General features: G+C 39.8%; 1 long non-coding RNA gene across 2 annotated transcripts; it reads left to right on the top strand.

Annotated features, from left to right (window-relative positions):
* The first annotated feature begins 17,763 nt into the window (after positions 1 to 17,763).
* Positions 17,764 to 19,560, top strand: LOC137055834 (uncharacterized). Of its 2 annotated transcripts, XR_010900095.1 has the most exons (4): positions 17,764 to 18,863; positions 18,963 to 19,049; positions 19,164 to 19,226; positions 19,305 to 19,560. It is a non-coding gene; the product is annotated as an uncharacterized lncRNA (long non-coding RNA). The 2 variants fall into 2 exon arrangements; XR_010900094.1 differs by having other exon boundaries at positions 17,764 to 19,049.
* Positions 19,561 to 24,967: the final 5,407 nt, after the last annotated feature.

A 24,967-nucleotide genomic window follows, 5' to 3' on the forward strand; every position in this document is an offset into this window, starting at 1 on the left:
TTACGGACATTTTTTACAGTGTATTATGCTGTCTCATTCCTCCATATATTTAGTGTGCATCACCAACCTGTGGAAGTTGCCTCATTACGCTGTAATGTTACTTTAATTGGTCTTTAATTTGGTTCTGAGGCATAGCCAGCAGACGTGGCCGGCTTGGGGCAGTGCAGACCTCTCACAGTTTCTCAGGTGGCAGTGTTTATTGCGCCCACCTATTTGCTTTCAATCTGTCAGCAGCAGGGCAGAGCGCAAAAGAGAGGAGCGGCATTTGGCAAGCCATCTTTCACATGACACCCAAACAGTGTGTCCCATCTGCCAGACAGGCGTCCAGGCCGGGACCAGCATTTGGCAGAGTCCTGTCTGAGATGCCCCCCTCCCCTCCCATCTCTCTTTCTTTCCCCTTTGAGGAATGATTATATTTTCCCTTTTTTGGGAGACTTTGGAGAGATTAGGTCATGTGCTTGATGCATGGCTGAATGAATCTCTGGGTTTTATCTATTTTCAGCTCCGCTGAACTCCCAGGGTTTGCTTCTTTTTTTTCCCAGAGAAGGACACTTCTTTACTTTCTTTTTAAACAGTGTGAGTGGTTTTAAATGGTATAGTTCAGTGGTTCAGATTTATCTTTTCATTTTGGGGAAGAAAAGAGCAAACACAAAATTAACCCAAAGCGACAAGATAACTTCTGTAAAAAAAAAAAAAAAAACGTCAAGGTTTAATAACCACAAGGGCTGAAGGGGACTCAATTAGTTATCATTTTCGCCTGTCACAACACTAAACACAGCCATGCCTGGGCCCCCGCAGGCGGGTGGATGGAAACGTCCTAATTGGAGGGTGATTATCAGGTTGTCACCTGTCCTTATTAGAGGTGCGAGAGGCCTGCCTACCTACCACAGCTTTCCTGACTCACCCGCAGTCAGTGGGCCTCTCTGCCTGGGGCAGGATTATTTTCAACTGTCTACACCTCAGGCTACGTTTCACATCTTTTCTTTGAACAACCTCATTTGTGATGTGATGAGGCAGGCAGTTATTTTTCTATGGATAGCTTGCGCTTTTCGGTATATGTGCCCGGGTACCCTAAAAAGCAGTATTTTGGGGTTGTAGTCCCGATCATACATGACACAATGTTTGTGAAACTGGATCTTTAAATGGTCAGTTTTATTATCACTGTTAGCAGTCCCTATGTACCACTTGTGGAAGTTAAACCCTTTATATTAAAAAAAGAAGAAGTAAAAAACAAGAAGAAAGTGCACATACATATACTTGGTTTTCAGGCCAAGGCCAAGGACCCAATGTACAGGGATATAACGGCTTCTTACTTTTCTTTTTACATTTTTTACCCCTAAAAGGTTCACAGTAGTACCTTAAGCTACATATTGTTACTCTAAGATATTAATATGCACATTTTATGGGTGAAAAAGGTACAAATATGTTCTTTTTAGGGGTACTGCCCCAGTGGCAAGCTGTTGTAACCCCTAAAGGTACAGTTTTTTTCTGAGAATGTATAGATAGAAACAGGGACCCACTGATGCATAGGCTATTGTTGGATTGCTGTTATATTCTATGATAATGTGTTGTATTATAATTTTTATAATGAATTTGACACTTTTATGATTTTAACCCCCCCCCCCATATTAAATAAGAGTTGCTTATTTAATAGTAAACATTTCTACCAGTTTTAAACAGTTTTTCCAGTCATGCAAATCTTCTGATTTATGCAGTTTTACCTAACATTTTCCTTTACACTCTCCAGAGTCCAGGGCTTTCTCTCTCTCTCTCATCAGTCTCACTCTGCTCTGCCCATCTCCTCCTTCATTTCCATTTACTTTAAATAGGACATTCTCTTTGGCCTTTTCTTCCTTTTTATAATCCAATACTCTCTCTATCCCTCTTTTTACACCCCTTTACAGGGAGAAACTGAAAATCACAATCAGGGCAGATGAGAAGTCCACCAAACCAAAGCCTGGCTCTTCTTTCTGGATGTACTGAACCACTTTCACAGTAATACATTCCTCTCTAATTGGGCTTCTTAATTATTTAATAAAGCAGATATCTAACATAGATAACATTCAGCATTGGCATTTGATGCCCATACCCATACCCATTCATCTATCCATCCATCCATCTATCCAGGTCTGTTAGCAATATCAATCAAAGAGTACACTGTCATTTACTTCTGCATTAATATTTAACATATGAAAATGCAATCCTGTGGCACTAAAGAGACTGTGCACAAAATTAAATAAGCTTTAATAACCTTCTTCCTGGTGAAGATTTGCACCTGCCTATCCATTACAGTCTGTTCCCTGTTCACTGGCCTGATCCGAAGGGACTCTAGGCAAAACAATCCTGAGCAACTCATAAAATATGGATGTCTGGTAACATGTAAAAAAACCACTAAATCAAAACATCAGATGTTGAAAAGACATGAAATATGAAAGAGAAATTTCAATATATTTCTATATACATTAGAAATATAGTGAAGACTTTAGTCAGTATAAGATCTCCTCTCACTAGTTCAAATTGATAGTAATGTCCCTGATATCACAAATGCAAGCTTCATCATAGATTGCATATGACCTTGGATTGGAAGCCGTGTTGCATCTGTTGTCTTCTGTATATTCTGCATTTATGCAAGGGCCAAAGTGAGGCCTGTCTTATGAATATCTGTAAAAATGGCTAATTTCGCACCTGCGGCTGTTCTGTAAGTGGCCCTATCGGACATGAAAAACAGGATATGTTTGCAGCACACTTCTTCATAAGCTCTTTAATTCAGTTTGCTATCAGGTTCCCTGTGGACTGCTCATCTGTTTTAATGACACATCATAAAATGTCCAAGGAACAACGTTGGGCGAATTAGGGGATGTGTTTTTGGACTGTCTCCCCCTTGGGCTCCCATCTGGTGAAGCTCCAGAGTGAGTTGCTCGATATGGTAGAGCAAAATGAACTGAGAGTCTTTAGATGGATACGGGGAATAGTGGGGGGTCGGACAGCTCACGGCACTGTGGAGCTTTTGCCACTCGTGTTCTGAATACAGAGTGCCACTTGACTTGATGATGATATTAAATGACAGGGATGGCATATGAGTGATGGAGACAGATACAATGAGTGGGTATGAATGGGGATCTTAGGGAAAATTAAGCTTTACGGGTTGTTGATGAATTTATTTAAATAATTTGTGCTCGCTGACTGCTCACATGCTTCATAATATGTTGACATTTACTATGGAAAATGTAAATACAAAATGTAAATGTTAACATTTACTCACCCTCATGTTGTTCCATACAAATAAGGGCAAAAGCTGCAACGTCCTAAATGACAAAAAAGTTTTAAAGGAACTGTATGTAAGAAATGTATTTCAATGAATCATATAATGGCCCTGAAATGTCACTAGACATTAAGAAATCATGTTAATTTCAAATACTTATATTACCGACAACAGTAGTCCGGCCAGGATATTGTCATTTAAAGTTGTTGTTGCAGTCCTCAACTGATGTTGATGTTGACATGTGTTTTGGCCTGAAGCTCCTCCCTCCCCCTATCGACCAATCATGAAGTCAGTAGTGTTTCAGCATCTAGGTGGCCAGATCTGCTCTAGTTACCACAGCTGTAGCTACAAACGTTCCTATGGATCCTGAAGCCTATCGGGCAACCTCGAGTCAGAGGGAGGGGGAGAGGGGATACACAGCTCTACAGTCATTTGAAAGTGATTGCAGTACCAGTTTTGGCCACAATCTTACATACACTTCCTTTAAAGTATTAAAAAATTATAAAATTACCACGGTTTGAACTTTTGTCTTGTTTAGGGTTTGTTTTTGAACTGTTAATTGATTGATAATTCTGTTCAGGTGTGTGTCAGACTCAGCTGTGCCACATTCCTTTGATTAGTTCTATGTGTATTTAAGCTCTGTGTTTTGTCCAGTCTTGTTGTCCGTTATTGTTGCGTAAGTGGTTGTTCTGCCTGTGTCCTTGTATCCTGAGGTTGCAATAAGCCCTGAAATCTGCTGCAATTGGATCCAGTCTCTACTTCCCTAGACATTGTGTGACTAAGTCATTAAGCCGTTTCATTAAAGTAAATATTATTATAGTGATTGTAAAATATTTTTTTAACGTCTTTTAAATAATTTTTTTTAATAAAAATAAAGTCTTTTGAATTCTTCAAAAGTGAAAGCAAAGACTTTTACATTGTTACACAAGTTTTATATTTTATTAAATATTTTAAATGTGGTTCTTTTGAACTGTTTTTTTTTTTACTGAAAAAGAATCATCAAAGTATTCTTGATCAGCAGTGTCACGTGATGCTAAAACTGGAGTAATAATGCTGAAAATTCAGCTTTTGCATCACAGAAATAAATTACATTAAAATTTATATTAAAGTGAAAAGTTATTTTAAAGGTGTAATATGTAACTTTTCCATCCGAGGTTGCCTATTTAAAACAAAGGCGTAGCTTGATGACAGCAAGTCACATACTTTTGGTATGTGGGCATGGGTGTGAGAGAATGGGTAAATGGAATATATTAATGGGGAACTATGGTAAGGAAAAGTAGATTGTATATCTATTATCTGATCCAAACTTCGGAGCAGAAGGTGGTGGTAATGCACCAATAAGCTGAATGACAACCGCTGTAAAATAATATGATGATGGCAAGTTTGAGTGCAGATTTTTGAGACATATGGTCTTCATCTCACAGCCGGTGGAAAAGAATGGGAATAAAACTTGGGCAGAACTCATGTTCATGAATGCGGTTATTAACGTTAGTATGAAGCAAAGTAGGACAGAGTGTTGTGGAGCTAAGCAAGGCCGCTGGAGAGATTGTTAATAAGATGAATGTAACACACGGCTCGCGAGCAGTGAGACTTTTATTATGCCACAATCGCCCACGCCATTTCTGCTCTTCCAGTCACGAGTATGAGGTAATGCAACTCATACTCGTGACTGGAAGAGTATGAGTATGAGGTAATGCAACTCTGTTTATCATATTAGATACATTTCAGTGTGTTTAAAATGATGTTATGACGTTACTCTATGTTTTCACTTGGCGGCTGCCAAGTTTCGGCAAAATAAAACCAGAAATCGAGGGTAACGCAGAAATGACGCAATTGACAGGCGACTCCCTCAGAGGTCCTCCTTAGTTAAAATAGCAATTTTCTCAAAAGTTACAAATAGCTGGAAATATTTGGAATATTTTAAGAATCAAACTCAAAATATATACCAACTGGTGGTTTTGGATATTTTACAGCAAAAATCCTACATAGTGCACCTTTAAAGGGAATGGTAGATGACACTCTGTTTGGTTTATTGCACATTACGCCCAAAACACAAACATTTTTTGACAATTTTTTTATTGCTGCAAAAAATTGACATACTGCAGCTTTATGTATTTTTGATCAAATAAGCGGTGAGCATAAGAGACTTCTTTCAAATGTTAAAAAAAAATTATTGCCACCCCCAAACTTTTGAATGGTACTGTATTTTTTAAAAATTTATATATTTACTTGTAATTATATCTTACTTAAGTGTATTGTTCTAATGTCCATGTTCTTGTACGCTTCACAAAAAGCACATGTTCCGGTTGCAGATGCTGCTCAGAACATCAACCACTGTGACACGTGATGCAGTTGAACTTGTCACTGAATGACAAGGCTGTTCAGAGATTCATTGATTTCTCATGTCCCACATATGACAGGCCTTCTTTTCTCTCATTGGTGCACTGGGCACTTGGCTGATGTCACACTCATTGATCTGTGCAGTCTCAATCACATCACTGACAGAGACAGCAGGTCTATTTTTTGCCTGTGCTTTAGGGACTCATACTGTCTGCATACGCTGGCACTTCATATGTCAAATCCGCCTGGATGATCTCAGCTCAGTGGACAAAACCTTCTGCGATGGGCAGTCTTATGCATCTACCTTACAACAGACTCTCTTTTAAATTGATAGTTTACAAAAAAAAAAAAAAAAAAAAAATGTACTCACCCTCATGTCATTATAAAATGTCTTTCAAATGTAGTCTGAGCTACTATGCAATGAAAATAAAAAGGGGCCAAGTGCTATCAAGTTTCAAAATGCAGCATAAAAGCTTAAAAAGAGGGTCAATATAAGCCAATATGTAAATAGCTTATATTTAAATAATATTTATTTTACTCTTTTTTCAAATTAACGTATTTGGAATATATTTGCAATAATACATTTTAAAATAATAAAATGTTTTAACGTGACCATATTCCACAAAATTATGTTTAATTCAATGCACATTGCCGTTTTTTTTTTTTTTTTTTTTACTTTCTCACTCAGAAATTGTAAATCCTACACCAAATAGTTTTCAATGTATGACTTGTACTCTGAATTTGAAGATATATGAAAGTTTTGTGTGAGGAAACTTTCATTGTATAGAAAACAAAAGCTTTGATAACAAGTATGAATAACTCCTTTTGTCGTCCATGGAGGATGGAAAGTCATATGGGATTTGAAGGACATGGGTAAATCATTTGTGAGCGAACATTCCTTTAAGATAAATTCGCCTCAGAGGGGCATTCGTTCATCTAAACTGATGTGGCATCATTTACTTTAATCTCTTTCACTGCAGTCTCCTTCAGGTTAGGCTAGAGGTTAGCAGTCTAGTGGACTCTAAGTTCTTGTCTGTCTCTGTCATTCACAGTGCTTTCACCGTCTTGTTCTCTGTCCTCTTATGTCAAATTCGAAAATTGATTGCCGACTGATGTTTTCACATTTAATTAGTTCCTGTGTGACACAGCCATGTCCACCACACATTGTCCTCCGCACAAAGATGGCCAAGAGGAGACACAGAGCTAAAGCAGGACAGGCACCTCAAATTCTTCATAAATATTATAATAGTCCCCTACATCTACAGTCTGCTGTCTGTCTGTCAGGTGACACGGTCATTTCAGCCTGTTTAGACAGTCTGTGTGTGTGACTGGCATAGTAGTTCAGAGGTCCAGCACAAACAACACAGTTCATTTCCACCTTCTGAGTAACTGGGTTAGAGGGATGTTCAGGTGCTAAAACTAATTTTGCCTTTCATCCTGAAATGGCAATTGTTTATGATGTACCTCACCATAAAACATTTTTCCTTTTTTTGTTGTTGTGTGGTCCATTTTGTCTCAGTGGAGCTGGATTTATTCAAATAATAGGTGTTTTGTCTCTGGATTATTTTCTTATGAAGGTTACGTCATTTGGAATTTTTTTATGTCTTTTAGATACTTTTCATGTTTAAATATAAAAATAAAATATTCTTTATTATTGCAAAACATACTTCAAAATGTATATTAAAAAAAAAAAAGATTATTTGAGCAAAGTGTAAAATAAATATAAGATATTGCTGAGTGAAAATTAATTATATAATTTTTTCATAAATTATGACAATCCCATATTTTCCCGGACGTTTTCCCCCCACATACACATAATAAAGTTTTTAATGTTAGTGTATTGCCAAGGTGACAACAGTGCAGCAACGAGCTTGAGATTTTTTTGTTTTTGTTTTACAATATTTTGGTAAATAAGGTCTACTTTTGTTAATGCATTACAGTGAGCAATACATTTTTGCAGCATTTATTAATCTTTGTTAATGGTGTAAAAACGTTCAAGTTCATGTTAGATCACAGTGCATTAAATAATTTAAACAGACACAGATTAACATTTATAACAGATTAGAGAGATTAAGAGGATAATAAATGCTGTTGAATTATTGTTAATTGTAAATGCATGTTAATAATGGCGTAACTAATGTTAACAAATGAAAGCTTATTGTAAAGTATCCCCCCCCCCCCAATTAATCTGTTCATGGAAATGTAAAAAAAAGTGCAAAAACCGTGGTGGCTGAAATTAGCATTAGTGAGACACATTTTATTACATTTTCTATCATGTATATAATTATTTAATTATTCAATTTCCACCACATAATAAACACATAAAAATGGAAATAGAGTCAACCAGTGTTGGACAATTTAATATCAGCTATAGTGTGAAAAGTTAAAGGGAGTTCAGCCCAAAATTTAAATTCGTCGTATAGGCCTACTCACCATCAAGTTGTTCAAACCTTTATGCATTTTTCTTCTGTTTAAAAACAACAGCAACAACAACATTATTTCCCCCTTCTGGACACAGTAGAAGATATTTTGAAGAAACTTTATGGATTTTTCAATTAGGTCCATCAACTGTTTGGTTACCCATATTCGTCAAAATATCTTCTTTTGTCTTTAGCAGAAGAAAGAAATAATCCACACAGGTTTAACTTGATGGCGAATAAATGATGCTAGAATTTTTATTTTGAGGTGAACTATCCCTTTAAGTGAGCTTAAGTGAGTCCACAAGGCCAAAAGTGCCCATGCTTGAAGAAACACCCAGCTATTGTTCTTAATGGTTACCGTTTCAATCTCAGCATTTCAGCCCTTTTGACAGTACAGATCAAATACATTTATTGCTACACCATTAGTACTCACTATGTGGCTATCTCCCTTGGTGGCTGGGAAAAGGCTCAGCATGATTTGTCTTGGTGTTCAAAGACACATGAGTAAAGCAAGTTCCTTTTAAAAAGAGAGATGTCAGAGTTTAAAGCCAAAAATGCAAAATGAGCTCAGTCAGAATCCAGCCTTCCTTTGGCAAGCTCAACAATACAGATTTTTTTTAACTATTTTTTTTGCCGAAGGCTTAGAACATATAGTTTAACCCACCATAAGTCGGGTAAAACACTAATTTATCGCAGTCTAATCTTTTGTCTGTCAGGGTAAGAGCAAGTGAGATTTTCACATCGACAAAAACTGATACTTCGCATTGCATTGCGTTAATTGAAAGCCCACACTAATCCTCCGGTCTCAGCTACACGTTTAAGTAATAAATCTATTCTGTTCATAATGCAATGGCTCATTATTTTACTGAATAAATGAATATCAAGCAAGACGCTCTTGGTCCTCCAGCACAATTAGGCATAATACACTATCCATTTATAAGAGGACGATTGACTTCTCCTTAGTTCATTTCTAGTGGCTATTTACTAAACTGCTTATATCAGTCATGCTTCACTGTTTCAGACTACAAAGTGCATAAAGCTGCCAGAAATAACTGATTACATGCAGTTGTCATCAATTAAAAGTTATCTTTCCGATTACACACATAAGGGTTATGATCATTCTAAACCTTGCTTTAACCCCAGGTAGAGATATTTAAAAGCTGGTGTAACAATGTTAAATTAAAGGCTCAGGGCTTGCCTCAGTGGGGTCAGCACCACTTTTTATCTGAGGTTATGAAACCCTAACTTGTACAATGTTAAGTGTCGCTTAGTAACAGACAACCAATAGCATGCCTCATATTCATGTGCTTTGGACAGTCATACAATGTTATGTGTTGTATAAACAGTAGTTTAAATGTAGCCTGGATGCCAGCCGAACTTAGCCCCGCCCACAAACATTTTAGGTCCGGCAGTTCGGTCTGGCCTCAATCCATAGAGGAGTAATTATCTCCAAACAGAAATTGTTCGGACCAATGAAATCATCAGGGTAGGCTTTAGACGATGATGGACAGATGATAAACAGTAACGTAATCATGCACGTCATCAAAGGGGCTTGGATTATATTTGTTCGAATCCTAAATGGAGAACTTGTTTGTACACTGTAAAAAATTATTTAGAAAAAAAGTTTCCTGGTTGCCTAAAAATTTCAAATTTAAGAGTTCATTGAAATTAAAATTGGGGGTGGAGGGGGGTGCTAAAATTCGCACTCATGGGTCTATATATCAGATAATACTCACTTCAACCCGCGGACCCGAACCCTTCAAAACGTGGACTTGGCAACACAGTGCAGTTGAACTCTGTTGACATTTGACAATGCGTCGCTTCGCTGCTCTGATTGGTTGTTCGTCTATCCAATTGATGTCTTTCCTGGTTTGGTTGAAACACGCCCAATAATCACAGCCCAATGGAGCAGTTTCAGACTCATATTCTGACTAGAATTGAGTATGACCACGTCAGGCTAGTTTAAATGCTCGAGGGGAACAATGACGAAAGACACATTAATTTCAGTGAAGATTACTTTCTTACCTTATAAAAAGTCCATACAGGAAACACTTTATATTACAGTCAGCAGTGTATAATATGAGAATGGGCAATGCTAAGGCCTTAAAGGGTGAAAATTATGAAAATGAAAATTATTGAATTAATTACTCACCCTCATGTCATTGGACACCCGTAAGACCTTCGTTCATCTTCGGAACACAAATGAAGATATTTTTGTTAAAAGCTGATGGCTTCAGAAAGGCCTCCATTGGCATTCAGTACATTCCCACTCACAAGACCCATAAAGGCACTAAAGACGTCGATACAAAGCCCATCTCACTACAGTGGCTGTACAATAATGTTACAATATGACGAAAATAGTTATTGTGCCCACAAAAATGTAAATAACGACTTTATCCACCTAGTTATTGACGTGAACTTGACGCATGCGCGAGAATATGTGACGCAGCTCCACCGTTCAGATACATGACCCAGAAGAGGAGGAGCGCCGCTATCGCGTGAGTTCCAGATGAGTGTACGTCAGAGACCTACAAGGAAGACAATAACTTGGCAGATAAAGTCATTATTTTTATTTTTTTGCACACAAAAACTATTCTCATCGCTTCGTAAAATTATTGTACAGCCACTGTAGTGAGAACTAACCCTTTAATGTAAAAAGGTTTGGTATTTACAATTTTCGCTAAATGGGCGTGGCTGAACGCTGAACGATTTGCATAATTCATTAAGTAAATTGGGTGCAATTCCTTTTGGTATCGTGCAAATAAGCAACAGTAGTAGTAGGCATCATTTCCCTCGCATTTATGGCCAGATTTACTAAAGACGCGGAGTGATAAATTAGTGCTGAAAAGGCATGGACACTGTTATTTTTGAAGCTTGCTTTATTGCATACATATCTGTAGGAGTTTAACTTTCAGGCACAAAATATATGGGAGGAGAGTATTTAAATGTATCACGCAAGGGGATTTACAACGGTTTGCGCTCGTCAGTTTACTGGTGTTTGCGCCAATATTTACCGCCCAAAAAAAGCACGTCCTAAACCAGATGCTAACTGATAGATTGCATTGTTCATTATTCAATTATCTGGTTGCATCTGTGTTCTTTAATTTGCATCAGTAGATCATGTGCAGAGCTGTCCACTCGCATCTGCACTTTCATGGAATTGCACTTTCACGCTAATTTGCCCTGTTTAATAAATCTGGCCCATAGACTACTCTTAATTTCCTTTGCCTTATAACTTTATATCTCTGGTCCAGTCTCACCTGACCACCTTGCTCTATTTGGGGACAGTATTGTTGATTGGGCCCCCAGATATACATTACCCAGGTCCTCTTTGGGAATGCCTCCATGCCTCAAATGCAATCTAATATTGTGTTGGGGCTGCTGCAATTTTCCCTGGGATATATATCCGAATGGCAGGAGTGAATGGATCTTAAGCTGCACAGTCTATTACATAGTGTATTAGGCCTGGCAAGAGCTCAGGCCATCAGAGCCTTGTGCACTTTATCACTATAATGAAAAATTTGCTGAGAGGCTTTGGACCGCACCTTGCTTTTTGCACATCTCCTGAATTTCCCAGAATGGGATAGCACATGGCCCAGCCAGGACAGCCTGCGTGCAGAGCCAGGTGCATAAGTGTGCAGTAAAACAATCTTTATTTAAAGGTGCAGTGTGTGGTACATGAGGATCTATTGACAGAAGTACAATCAGTGGTGTGTAAAGACCTTACACAATGAACCTGTTAAGTTTTTATTACCTTAGAATGAGCCATTTCAATCTTCACACACCACGGGTCCCTTTACAGTGAAATCGCCATTTTGTGCCGTCATGTTTACAGTAGCCCTTAAATGACAAACAGAATTTTCCTATTGTTGTTAATATATAATATATATATATAGCTTGCTAATGTCTTGTATTTTATAGTATGCCTTATCAGAGATAGGCTTAAGTAAACAATGCATTTGTTGAATTTGATTTGTTGAAAGCCTCTATTTTTCTGTGCAAAAACAGGTATTTGCATCAGTTAACATGCTTGTTGAACTTGCTGAGATATTGCAGCTCATGTTCCTTTATTTCTCCTGATGTATTTCCTTCAGGATAATAAAAATTCCATTAATGCATATCTTTAAAAACTTGGGAGACAAGTGTTAATAGCCCTTTGTGCCTTTTTAGAGTGCTGAAATGAATTTAAATACTATTAAATGGACCTGCCTTAGGCTGCGTGTGTACACACTTGTATTCAGGACTGGGCTGCAGAGTCAAGCTGTTCTTGCATTTAAGATACAGTTGGAAATACTGCTCTCTAATGATTATGAGGCATAACACTGTTATTTTATGATACCAACCCAGACACTATTCTTTAAAATATCCAGAGAGCAAGGGAATATTAATTGCATGCTCTTATAAATTTGTCATGTAGCTCAACCAGAGCATCATTTTGTGATGCTAGTAAAGCCGCGGCCATGGATTTGATTTTCAGGGAATGCATGAAGGACTGATAAAATGTATAGATAAAAGTTCTTTACCTTTAGATAAAATCCATAAATGGACATTAGGATGTAACTTTTTGTCGGTTACACTTCTGCAGGGCCGAATTTGAATGATCTAGGCGAACACAGGTGCATGTCCGAATCCGCTTTTGCTAGTTTAACAATGAAAAAATGGTTAGAAAAAAGGGTTGTACCTAGACTCTTAAAGGAACACTCCACCGTTTTTAGAAATAGGGCTTATTCAACTTTCCTAAATTTAGAAATGTGGGCACATGCATTTTTGTCTCAGTGCATGTATTGTTTTAGTTTGGCAGGGTCGCCGCTATCTTATCTTAGCATAATGAATGGAATCCTATGTTGCCAGCATGAAAAAAGCACAGGAGAAGCACTGCTACTTGGGCGCAATCACGGCTCTCATCCTCTCGTCCTCCTGCTGTTGAGCAATCACAATGTGTTGCGTGATATCTCTGCGCCCAAGTAGCAGTGCTTCGCCTGTGTTTCCCCATAATATAGTCCCAAGTCAATATCTGCCTAGGAAATCGCCTAGTCTTAATCAGCATCGCTATTTTTACTTGTCGTGCAAAAGCAGGCCACAAGAAGTAATTAGGTGGGGTTTTTTTTGTTTTTTTTGTTTTTTAATCACTTTACTTGGTACCTGGTAGTAATAGGAATTCCATTCATTATGCTAAGCTAAGCTAGCGGCGACCCTGCCAAACTTAAACAATAAATGCATTTGCCCACATATCTTAATGTAGGAAAGAAGCCTATTTCTAAAACCGGTGGAGTGTTCCCTTAATGAGTCATGGTGTGTTTTGGGCATAATGTGCAATAATCCAATCAGAGTGTTATCTCCCATTCCCTTTAAATGACAGTTGCACTTGCCCCATGGCACCATTGCTGTTTACATGGCAGAATATAGACACCCTCAACCTGACCTGAGTTAAATACATGTGTGTTGCCATGATTGGTCAAATGATTAGCCAATTTAATTTGTCGTTACTCCAAATAGGTAATTCTGATACATGCATAGTGCAATCGTTTTCAGTTGCCTCAAAATAGCAACACGCGTTGCCAACAATGTGCCTGAACACACCTCGTTTTTAGACCAGCATGCCCATGGGTGAACAGATGGGCATGAGTGCACTTGCTATTTAAACAACGTGGGCAATGGATGTGTAAATTATAACTGCGTCGGGCTGAAACTAGCAAAAAAATAAATAAAAAAAAAACATGTGCTTTGCGCCTAATGTATGATAGGGCCCATAATCCCTGTGCTAAAGTGTTAAAGGGATAGGTCACCCAAAAATGAAAATGTTGTCATAGTTGTTTCAAGCCTGTGTGATTTTCTTTCTTCTGTTGAACACAAAAGAGATTTTAAATAATGTCAATATCCAGACAGTTGCAGCACCCATTGACTTCCATAGTTGGAAAAAATTACGGAAGTCAGTGGGGTCAATCAACTGTCTGGTATTGGTATTCTATAAAATATTTTAAACTCAGAATATAGAAACTCATACAGATTTGGAACAACATGATGGTGAGTAAATGATGATACATTTTTCATTTTTGGGTAAACTGTTCCTGAATTTTGCTTCCAAACTATTTGTATTGTATGAACCTTTAATCCACCTATCCCTACATGCATTTCTGTCAGTGATCAGGTGATTTTTTTTTTTCTCTCTCATGACCTGGGATTGTTCATCTACATTTAGTTCCTCGGGGTTTTACAGCGCTGAAAAATGGGTCAGATTTGTGGAGCATGACTGGATCAAAATTGTTCCTGCACTCTATATTATTATTTATGACTGCTGCAGGCAAACAGTGCAGGTTGGGCTGTCTCTGTGGCCATATACATAATTATTCAGTCCATTCAGGAAAACAGTGTACTTGTGTGTTTTTAAGACACAGACATCTGTGCATTTGGACTTGGACCTGAAAATGTGGATATTTTATTGGCAAAGAAAATATCATCCTGAAATGGCCTTTTTCATTTCAGACAGAGTTGTACTGTTGCAAAAAGTGATTTAATTAGAGAGAATTGCACAGCATTCATCACATCTCCATAATTGCTCTTTTTACAATTTTAATAAGAAGTAGAGCAGTTGTGGAATCACAAAATAAATCAAATTCATTGATAACATCATAATTAATGTAACTATTGTAAAAGAAAAGTCTAAGACTGGAGCAACCCGACACAGTAATGTAACAGTTCTTAAGCCAATAGATGACTACATTCATAAAGTTGAATTGTTTGCACAGACTGATTTTTACAAAACTGAAGAAGAAAAATGGGACATTAAAAGAGAGAGAGAGGGAGAGAATGATTAATTGAGCAGATATGAATAAGTAACAGAGTGAAATAGTGAATGAAAGTGGGTGAGTGAGTTAGAAAGAGAAAGTGCTGGATTGAAAAACGGCTGCTCTGTGTGTATTTTCTGTTCGCCTCCTCCCCTTTCCATCTCTCAGCTGAACGCTAATCAAAGGAAGTCTATCAATAGCCGGCCAAGATGAATAGAGGCCTCTGTAGTCCACGTCAACACAAAGAGCAAGCGAATGGGTAGTAATTAAAACAGAAACATAGATCGAGACAACTTGAAACACATGGGCCGGTGCTACAGGACAAATCTTTTCATTAACCTTACAGAAATACCACATTAACCCTGATGTACTAGGCCTACATTGTGAAGATGAAACCTGATTTGCACCATCTTAAATAAGCTGACTGTGAGTTGATATTGGGTTTCTCAGTTCCTGAGTGGCCGTTTACACTAAAAACTGAAAACTTTTTATGTTTTGGCCGTTCATTTACACTACAACAGTGTTTTGGGGGTCTTAAAAAAGTACACTTTTTTAAATTTTAATTTAATTTATTATTATTTATTTCTTTACTCTGTTTTTATGCTGATTATTTGTAATGAAAACATTATTATTAATTCTTTCACCGCCAATGTTTTTTTTTCTTCAAACATTTTGGTAATTTTTACAAAAATGCCATGGCCCCCAGAATATTTTGCTGTATGAATATATATATATATATATATATATATATATATATATATATATATATATATATATATATATATATATATATATATATATATATATATATATATATATATATATATATATATTAACATAAGATATATTATGATAAATGGATTGTATTTCAACAGACCTATGGCCATCCAAAGCGCTTTACATATTGCCTCACTTTCATCCATTCATACACCGACGGCGATGCCAGCCATGCAAGGCACCATCCAGCTTGTCTGGAGCAGCTGGGGTTAGGTGTCTTGCTCATGGACACCTCGACACTTGATAGCACCACCAAACTTCTGGTTTGTAGACAACCTATGAACCACTGAGCCACTAAAACATTTTTATTTTAGCTTAATGCATTCTTTTTTTTTATCAAGATGATGGTACGTTTCATAAAAAGCAACATTTTAAGCAAAAAGCTGAGAAAATCTAATTTTTGTCAAACTGGATCAGATTCAGTAGGATGAGAAACACAGATGAAGTAGACCGAGTCCATCAACACCTTAAAGGGGCAGTTGTACTGCATTTTTCGTTCCATTGACTTCATTCAAACGCAAGTGAATGCATCAGACCGGAATCGCAAGCTCAAGAGAAAAGTTTTGCATTCCACTGTGTTCCAAAGTTCAAGCTTGGTGAACGTAATGTGTGACCATAGACAGTAAAAGAAATGGACAGAGCTATCCCATTGACTTCAACGGCGGAAAAATGAGGCCAATCAGAGGCACTCACTTCCTGATGGCTGAGCGAACTGCGCAGGCTCAGACTGAGCTTGACGACGTAGATGTGACGTGAGCAACCTGTCTGACAGCTGTAGGTCTTCTAATAGTTGTGGAAAGTGAAATCTGAATCACGTTGTTTAAATATTTTCTCCTGTTGCTTTTGGTTCACTATCGGCTTCTCCCCATTCTTCTCCCTTGACTTTATCGGACTTTATGTTTCCACTTCCCCCCGACTGCCTCACAGACAGTAAAAGATTGTTTCTAAGCGCCTCCTCCTGTCTATAATTTCTCAACTGTGCGACAGAGTCGCGTTGGTTATGAGGCAATCGTTAGCCTATTTTTACAAAAACAGTTTCTGCGGGGCGATAGTGTAAGATACAAGGTAATGGAGCCTTTTATGCATTGTCGTGTTTCTTCATAAATAAACAATGGACAAATGGAGTCTTTAAACGCCTCAGATGTAAAGTTATTCACTGTCAAAGTGACTCAAAAATGAATGGGAGTCAATGTGATGGCTTGGTTAGCAATGGCCGCTCCTATGGGTGGACCGCTTTCCGAGTGCTAGATTACCCCCCCTTGTGTGTGACCAGTAGAAGATCGATATGTCATGGCGTCCTCTTGGCTGAATTAAAGGAACAATGTTTTTGCAGTAAAGTCAAGTAGATTATTATTTTATTTTTTTACATATTAAGTGTATTAATATTTGTTATATATTAACCTATATAAATATTTAGTCACTAAATATTTGTGACCATGGCTAGGCTTGCACCGTCCTAACCACTTCCTAGGTTGATATTTTACTCTCTTAAAGGGGTGGTTCCGTGGTTTTTTTCTAGGCTTGGTTGTGTTTATGGGGCGCAGTATAACATGTCTTAATACTTAAGCTCATCCTTCCGAAAAACGCAATGCTCTTAGATTGGTTAGCTGGCCAAATGTAGTTTCCTGTATTTTTATTGGCTGAAGTGCCAAGCACAGGTTGTCCGGAAACACCACGGCCCTTACCATTATGGGCAGAAGTCTGCAGTGACTAGAAAGGGTTTATGATATCACCAACCCGGGAAGAAGCTCGTTGTAGTCCAAACCGGCCATTTTGTAGGCAATAAACTGTCATAACTTTACAAGATAATATCTCAGTTCGCATTGAACTTTCAGCGCTGTAACTTTGCAGATACTGTTTATGCTCAAGCAGACACATTACACACTAACTAAATTTAAAAAAGTGAAATCGCATGCAACAACCCTTTTAACATTAGGCTATTTTGCTTTAGGCTATATGCTGTTTTTGTTGATTATCACATTATTTTTACACATGAGATCGCTCGTTTCTGCTTCTTTTTTCTTTTTTTTGATCTGGAGATACTGCATTTGTTCAGCAGATGCAAAATAGTGCTCTATATAACAGTAATAACACAGATAGCCGTAAACACTTGGCAAGAGTTCAAATGGGAAAATGCAACATAGAAGCAATTTTAGACCCTCACTGTTTAGAGTGCACTGTAAAAAATGAAATTGCCATTTGTCCAGTAAACAGTGCTTTTTGAATCCCATATATTAAGAATTGTTAATAACTGTGACTCTACATAAAAATACATGTTAGCTCAACAAAATTCTCCAAAATGTCACGCTACATATTAAACAAAGTTTTCTGGACAAACATTTTTGTGTTGAGCAGAAAACCTACGATCTAAATAGTTTGCGCATGCGTGATGAGCCAGAAAATCGCGCCGAAATGCACGGGGTTTCCTTCTCCATTTTGCAGGGGTAGCTCCTGGCTCGTTTTGAAGTTCGCTCGATCCTCCTGCCTTTTCAAGGATCTAATATTGCCATACTTCAGTTGGTAAGTATTAATATTACTTTTCATTTCATGCATGCAATGAATTGCATATTCTCAAGCGGACAGTGTTATTGTTAGACATACGATTGGTTGTGTATTGTTAAAAGGCGTGTGGCCTAACATTTTTAATGTTTGCCACTGCTCAGATAAAGATTAGCTCATTAAAGTTCTTAATGCAATAACGTTTCAATACAATAGCCAAGATAAAAAAAAACTGAAATTAGCGAGTAATATGTTTGTTTAGCACGAGTATTCAAGTCTTTTATTGTTAGTTGAGGTTCTTTTCTTTTTTTGTCTCTAGGTGGCGCTGATAAACTGATATACGTTGAACCGCGTTTGTGAGAGAGGAAGACAGCGGAGGGTGAGGTAAGAACGTGTTATGTGTTAATGTTTAATTTGTAAGCCGGGCACACAATGTATGGATATATAAACTATTATGTAATGTTAAATGTATTTTAGCCGTTTCAATGTGCATTTTCATCGTTACAAATCACACGCAGATGTATGTTTATGAGTGTGTTTAGAACGAAATATTTATTTATTTTTTAAACATTGAGAGCTATACATCATATGATTTTAAATATGGGGACAAAGAAAAAAAGTGTAGAATAAGACTATGCATAGCATTTTTTTGTTTATTTTATAATAATTTTAAATAATATAAGGTTGTGATGTTTACAATAGGTTCGAACTGATAATTTTCTATTTTCCAGAATGATCCAAATTGGATGTTGTTAGCATATTGTTGGATGCAACACTGAGGTATGCTGTATAAAGAAAGTTTCCACATTTGCACACTGTCTCACTGTCCACATATGTTTGTCTGCATGGAACTCAATTCTAAGAACATCCTTTATGCAGGACACTGCAATGGACAGCCTGAGTTCAAGATAGCATGTTGCTCTGCTCTGCCAAAGTGTCCTTTATATCAAAACGACTCTCCACCTGGTAAATAGTGCATTTAAGATCTTGAACAAACAAACTTGTTGAGAGCATCTATGCTGACATGTTTGTCTTTTATGCTGTTGACTTAACTGATTATCACCCTTTGATTCCATACAGTTTTGGAGAGCCTGTGTTTGTAACCCTGAGGACATATCTGCAGCACTGAATGCATATTTAATGGTATGTGGCAACTTTGTTTTTTAACTTATTTTTAATTTATTAATTAGATAATTGAAATTGATTCTTTTTGATAAACAGCCTTTTCTATTGTGAGTTGTCATATCCTCCACTGAAGCCCGGCGAGTCAGGCTTCCGGAAGTGCCTGAATCAGTAGACTCTCAACAATATACTTCAAGTGAAGCTACTAAGAGGACTTTGCAACCTGTCGGAGATCTCAGAACTGCCCAATGAAAGAGCAGTCTTGGATATTCAGTGGTCCAACTCCTGTGGTCACTTGATGAAACCAACAGCCTACCATCTCATCGTTTGGTACTAATAGTCTCAACACTTCTGAAGGGTCCTCCTGTAACAACAACGACTCATGAGTTTAATGTCTCGGGGAATAATTAACTCAAAAGGGATTTAATATTCAATATTCATGAATTTATGAATATGATTTGCCAGTTGTTCATTACGTATTAAAATTTTCCGATAGGGAAAATTGTTTAATTAAATACAAGTAACCCTTTATGAAATTGCTTGAAATTATCCTACTAAGTTTGTCCTGCAAATTAGTTATAGACTTTTCAAATCAATTCTCAATAATGGATTACTGCTTTACGAGCGCATGAGAAACATTAACTTTACTGATCAGGACAAGTTCAATATTTCAAATGGTCATACAGTTTACTTTACTAACATAGTAGCATAAGCAGTTAGGTAACGTTTAGATCGCAAGTTTCATTGACTTCGTGTATGTGGCAGAATAACAGATTCAACTCATTAAATGTCTTTTGAAGGTTTAATAAACACAGACTAAAAATAACACTACAATTCACACCGGAAGTACATACTAAATATGCATCAAGAGAGTAGAAGTATAGATATTAACGAAAGAATACATAAAAGAGAATAATGAATAGACTGAAGTTAGAGAGAGATAAAAGAGAGAGAGAGAGACAAAGAGAGAGGGAGAGAGAGAGACAAAGAGAGTGAGAGAGACAAAGAGAGTGGGGGAGGGTAAGAAACAGCTTTCCTTCAGTTCAACCAAATACGACCTTCACGGAGTTAATTTATCCCAACGGGAGAATAACACACCCTCTTTACAGCAGTAAGAAATAGAATACTTGCATTCTTTTTGGTTTCGTTTTGGCTTCTCGCTTGTGTGCATGTGTGTCTGCGTGTCCGGCGGTCCGGCGGTCCTTTCCGAGGTTGGGAGGGAAGCGGCTGTTTGCTTTAGCGATGCTTCGTGTTCTTGAAGATCGGATTGTAGAAGAGAAGATTTTTGGAAGAGATGAGGCCTGCTTGGAGGGCCTGCATTGGTGGCCTGGCTTGAGTGCCAGCCCCCCCCCCCCGTGGGTGTTGGCTCCCACAGGAGAGAGAGGAGAAGTGAACAGAGCGGAGTAAGAGAACAAGAAGAAGGAAGAGGCTGTCTTCACTGGTCTTTTAAGGTCTGGAAATAGTCCCACCCTCCAGGGTTAGACTTAACCAATGAGAGTGTTGGGATTTCCCGGCGGGAAATTCCTCAGCAGACTTTATTGCTCTTTGTTTGAAGGTTCGACTCAGTGGGTCTCTGAGTCTTCATACTATAATTAATGCAACAAACACACACTGCATTTTCTGAATAAGTGATATACATGGAAGTGTAAGTCGTGAAGTGAGCATTAATTTGATAGGAGACATGACATATATGAGGTTATCTGAACTAGTACTTTGTTAAGACACAGACAAAAAGATGCAAAATACCATACAGAAGAAACATTTTACAAAACAATTATGTGTTTACATATAATGTCCTGGGGTGCATGTTCATCTATAGATGGTTTGTCTATAATTTGAGGCAAAAGCTCTGTGTCTTAAGCTCTTTGTGTATAAGACTTTCTCCACATTCTTTCCGGTCGTAAAACATCTTATCAGATGGTTTCCAGGGTAGCTGTTGTGTTGGGGGAAGGTCTGTCCATCAGCACAACTTTCAAAGCATATTTGTTAAATGTAACTGGCGATTGTGTGTTTGATTCGCCTGAGTCGCTACATAATCCCCCCTTTCGCTAGTTGTTGTCCCTCCTATGGACAACAACGAGCGATATCAAAAGTTCAGGAAGATCAGACACACCATAGCCATGTTAGGCTCCAGTTGTTTGTGTCTCCTGAAGTGATGTTCGTTCCACGGCAGATAAGGCAGACAGTAGCCAGTTCAGGTCTCTGTGCTTGTGCAGCAGGTGTCGAGGCAGCAGGTGCCCTGACGGTGCGTCACCTGTCATCCAGAAGTCCGTTTGTGTGGTGCAGGTGTGCTGTGGGCTTTCTGCAGCCCTGGGTGGAACCATGTTCCTCGCAATGGCAAGTCAGTCCTTTAGGTCTCCTGCCTAGGAAGATGGACTGTGCATCTTGACACTTTTATGTCCTATGCTGACTAGGAACTTTTTAGAGGGTGCCTCGCATTGTGGCCAGGCTGGGTGCCTTCTGGTGATCCACTTTGGTTTCTCTGTTTCAAAGTTCAAAGTCATTGGGGTTTTGAGAATCCCTTCAGAGGCGGCCTTGTGTTCGTTTAAGGCCTTCTTTCTCAAATCACATGCATGACATAGTGTGGGGCTTGGCAGTATTGCCTACAAGGTGACTAACTGGTGTTGGAGGAGAAGGTTCTTGAAGCTGGTGTAAGGTTAGGCAGAGGGCTTGGGCTCCTCCCCCCCTTTGCGTTTGTGTGCAGGGCTGGAGGAGCTTGCGCTGCTGATGTGAAGTTCAGGAGAGTACGTCTTTCTTTTGAGGATTCATTTGCAGTTGGTGATCAGCAGTCCAGGTTGCTCTCTCAGTGCGATGCCCGAGGTTGGACCCGGTGTGATGATGTCTGGTGGTGGCTGGCCTCTGATTGTCTGGAGGCACAGGAGCATGATCACGGCCGCGTTTCTTAGGCATTTCCAGATCTGTTGCATGGCCTCAGTAGTGAAGTGGATGCCTCTGTCTGAGTTGATTCTCAGTGGCAATCTTGACAGGAAAAAGATGTGATTCATCAGGTGGTATGCCGTGGTCTGGGCGGTGTCGTTGGGTGCTGGTTGACACTCCACCCACTTGGTAAACTGGCACACCACTGTGAGAAAGTACTTTTTGCCTTTTGTGGACCTGGGCAGGGGTTCTACCCGGTCGATTTGTAGGTTTGACCATGGGAACGTGGTCCCTCTGTGTTGCAGTGGGGCTCTGTGGTTCGGGTTTGCTGGTTGGAACCGGCAGCGAACTAGCCCTTCTCTAACATACTCTGCCGCATCTTGATGCATCCCAGGCCCATATGCCACCTGTTTCAGTGTGTCATACGTGGCTCTGGTGCCGTGGTGTCCCGCACATGGTGTGTTGTGGGCGTACATTAGCATCACCCCCCTTTGCGACCGTGGCACTACAAGCTGTGGCGCTGTGTTGCCATCGGGTGCACACCAGAGAATGTTGTCCATAATACGCATCATGTGTCTGGAGTTATGTAGATGCTTGTGGCTAGAGTCATCAATGAGCTCATAGTCGGTGATAGGGTGGTTGGAGGGGTCTGAGAGGTGGTCAAGAATTGTCTTTATTGCAGTGTCAGAGGTTTGCATATCCGCAATATCGTTGTTGGAAATTTGCGGAGTTAGCGATAGCAGCTGCAAGGCCGGCATTGTAGCCGGTGTCGATCGCTTGCTGTGGGTTAGCACTGCAACAATGGGGCTGGATGTGGGGTTCGGGGGTGCCCACATGTCGCCGTGTGTTGTGTTTTTACTGATTGCATTGCACAGTGGTAGACTTTTGGTTGAGTTGTCTGCCCACAGTGCAGGGATACTGTTCGTTGTGATAACGTCATTCAGCTGTAGGTCATTCATGACCTGGGGGCAGACGGCATCAGAGTCTTTGGATAGCTGAAATGTGCAAAGTAGCGAACTTGAACTTGGCTTTGGGGCTGAGGCTGTGTTGTCACAGTGTGCCGCAGGGGGTCCCGTGGCCTTTGTGACCTGGCAGTTTGGCTCTGTGGGAGTTCCCGTGACCTCTGTGACTTGACAGTCTTGCTCAGACGGTGTGTGTGTCTGAAGGGGCAGAGGGTCACGCACCTGAGCCCAGACTTTCAGCTGTTTGAAGTCCAGTACGGGTTCGAAGCGGTCCAGCAGGTCTTTTCCGATGAGAAACGGATAAGTGTTCATAGGGGAGATATAGACTGGGTGTATCAGCCTCATAGGTCTAATTGTCAGGTGGATGGAAGCTACGTGCTTGAGCTGGATGTCGTTTTGGCTATACGACTGCACATTTAGCTTACAAGTGTGAAGGTTAAGGGTGCGATTTTTCCTCTGTGCTTCAAATCTGAGTCTTTCAAACAGTTGGGCGGATATAAGCGTGAGGTCGGAGCCAGTGTCAACTAGGGCTTCGAGCTTAAATTCCCTTTCCATAGTGATAGTCAGATAGAGTTTTCGAGCCATCCCCTTCTCGATTAGGTTTCCCAGGAGTCTTGGTGTGGGGACCTGTGTGTTGCTTGATAAGCCGTCTGGATATGTGTCAAGTGTCTCATTATGCGTGCAAACAATCAAAACAGCGCTTTTTGGTACATTGGGCTGCGCCATGATACTGTCTTGATTAGAGGCTGTTGCTGTCAGCTGTCGTGTGGGTGTGCTGCTGACATGTGGGGGTGCAACAGTTAGTACATTAGTCCGTGGTTGGGGAACAGTGTTCAGGATGGATGATTCAGTTGCAGGAAGGGCGGGAAGGTTGATTTCAGGTATCATGTCTAGTCGTGCTGTACCTGGTACGTCCTTCTTGTCTTCCTTGTGAGGTTTCTGTCGGAGGAGCTCTTTTAGGATCTTTATGAGCTCTGTAACTTCAGAAGCAGCTACACTTTCTTTGCCAGACGTGGGTTCAGGTCTGGGCCTACCATTGTCCCGTCGAGAGTGGCCTCTTCGCTGGCTTTTTGGGCGAGGCGGGTCCCAGGATCCTTCAGAGCGATCGCTCTGGTACCGTGGACGGTCGCCATTATAACCACGCTGCCCTCTGCTGGCTTGGAGTGGTTTGGACTCTCTGTTGACGGGTCGGTAACTGTGGTTCTGTTTGGCGCCCTCTAGGGTTAGCTCTGGGTGGTGCTCAGAGACAGAGCAGATGGTGGGCTGTTTTACAGTCTTTTCAGAAATGGTTTTCTGTTTGACGTAAGCTTTGTGAGCCAAGTCTCTTAACTGTTGCGTGCCCATGCTGCGCGGACACGCCAGCACCCCCAGGTGGTAACTGATGGTAGGGTGCAGGTTTCGGAGGAAAAGAGTTTTGAAGTTGATGTCCTCCTCCATGCCTGGGTCGTTACGTGCCCCGAAGTAGGCACGTCGCAGTCTGTTATAAAAGTTCTGTGAGGTCTCACGTCGAGCTTGCTTGAGGTCCATGGCAGTGATGAACCCCTGGTCTGACTCGGGATCGGAGTACTCACGAATTAGAGCTTGTCGTAGATGCCAGTAGTCCGCTTTGATGGCTTCTGGTTGTCGATCCAGAAAGCACCGTACGTCACGATTAGACGTTGCCCTGAGCAGGTACAGTCTGTCCCAGTTGTTCGCGTGAGCGACAGTTTGCAAGTAAAAGTCTATGTCTTTTAAGTATGCGTGGACGTCGTGTCCTCCTGCCGGGTCTGGGCTGAAGGTAGGAATATTTCTGGCCAGCTTGTCAAGGTTCTTTGAAGCTTCGTGGCTGTTGACCTTGACTTCCTGGAAGGGCGTCCTTTCCTTTGCTGCTGACGGGGATTCGTGGAGACTGGCGGGTGATCTTTTAAACAGGGGGCTGTCGTC

This window comes from Pseudorasbora parva, chromosome 21, assembly GCF_024679245.1.
Source record: "Pseudorasbora parva isolate DD20220531a chromosome 21, ASM2467924v1, whole genome shotgun sequence".
NCBI lineage: Eukaryota > Metazoa > Chordata > Actinopteri > Cypriniformes > Gobionidae > Pseudorasbora > Pseudorasbora parva.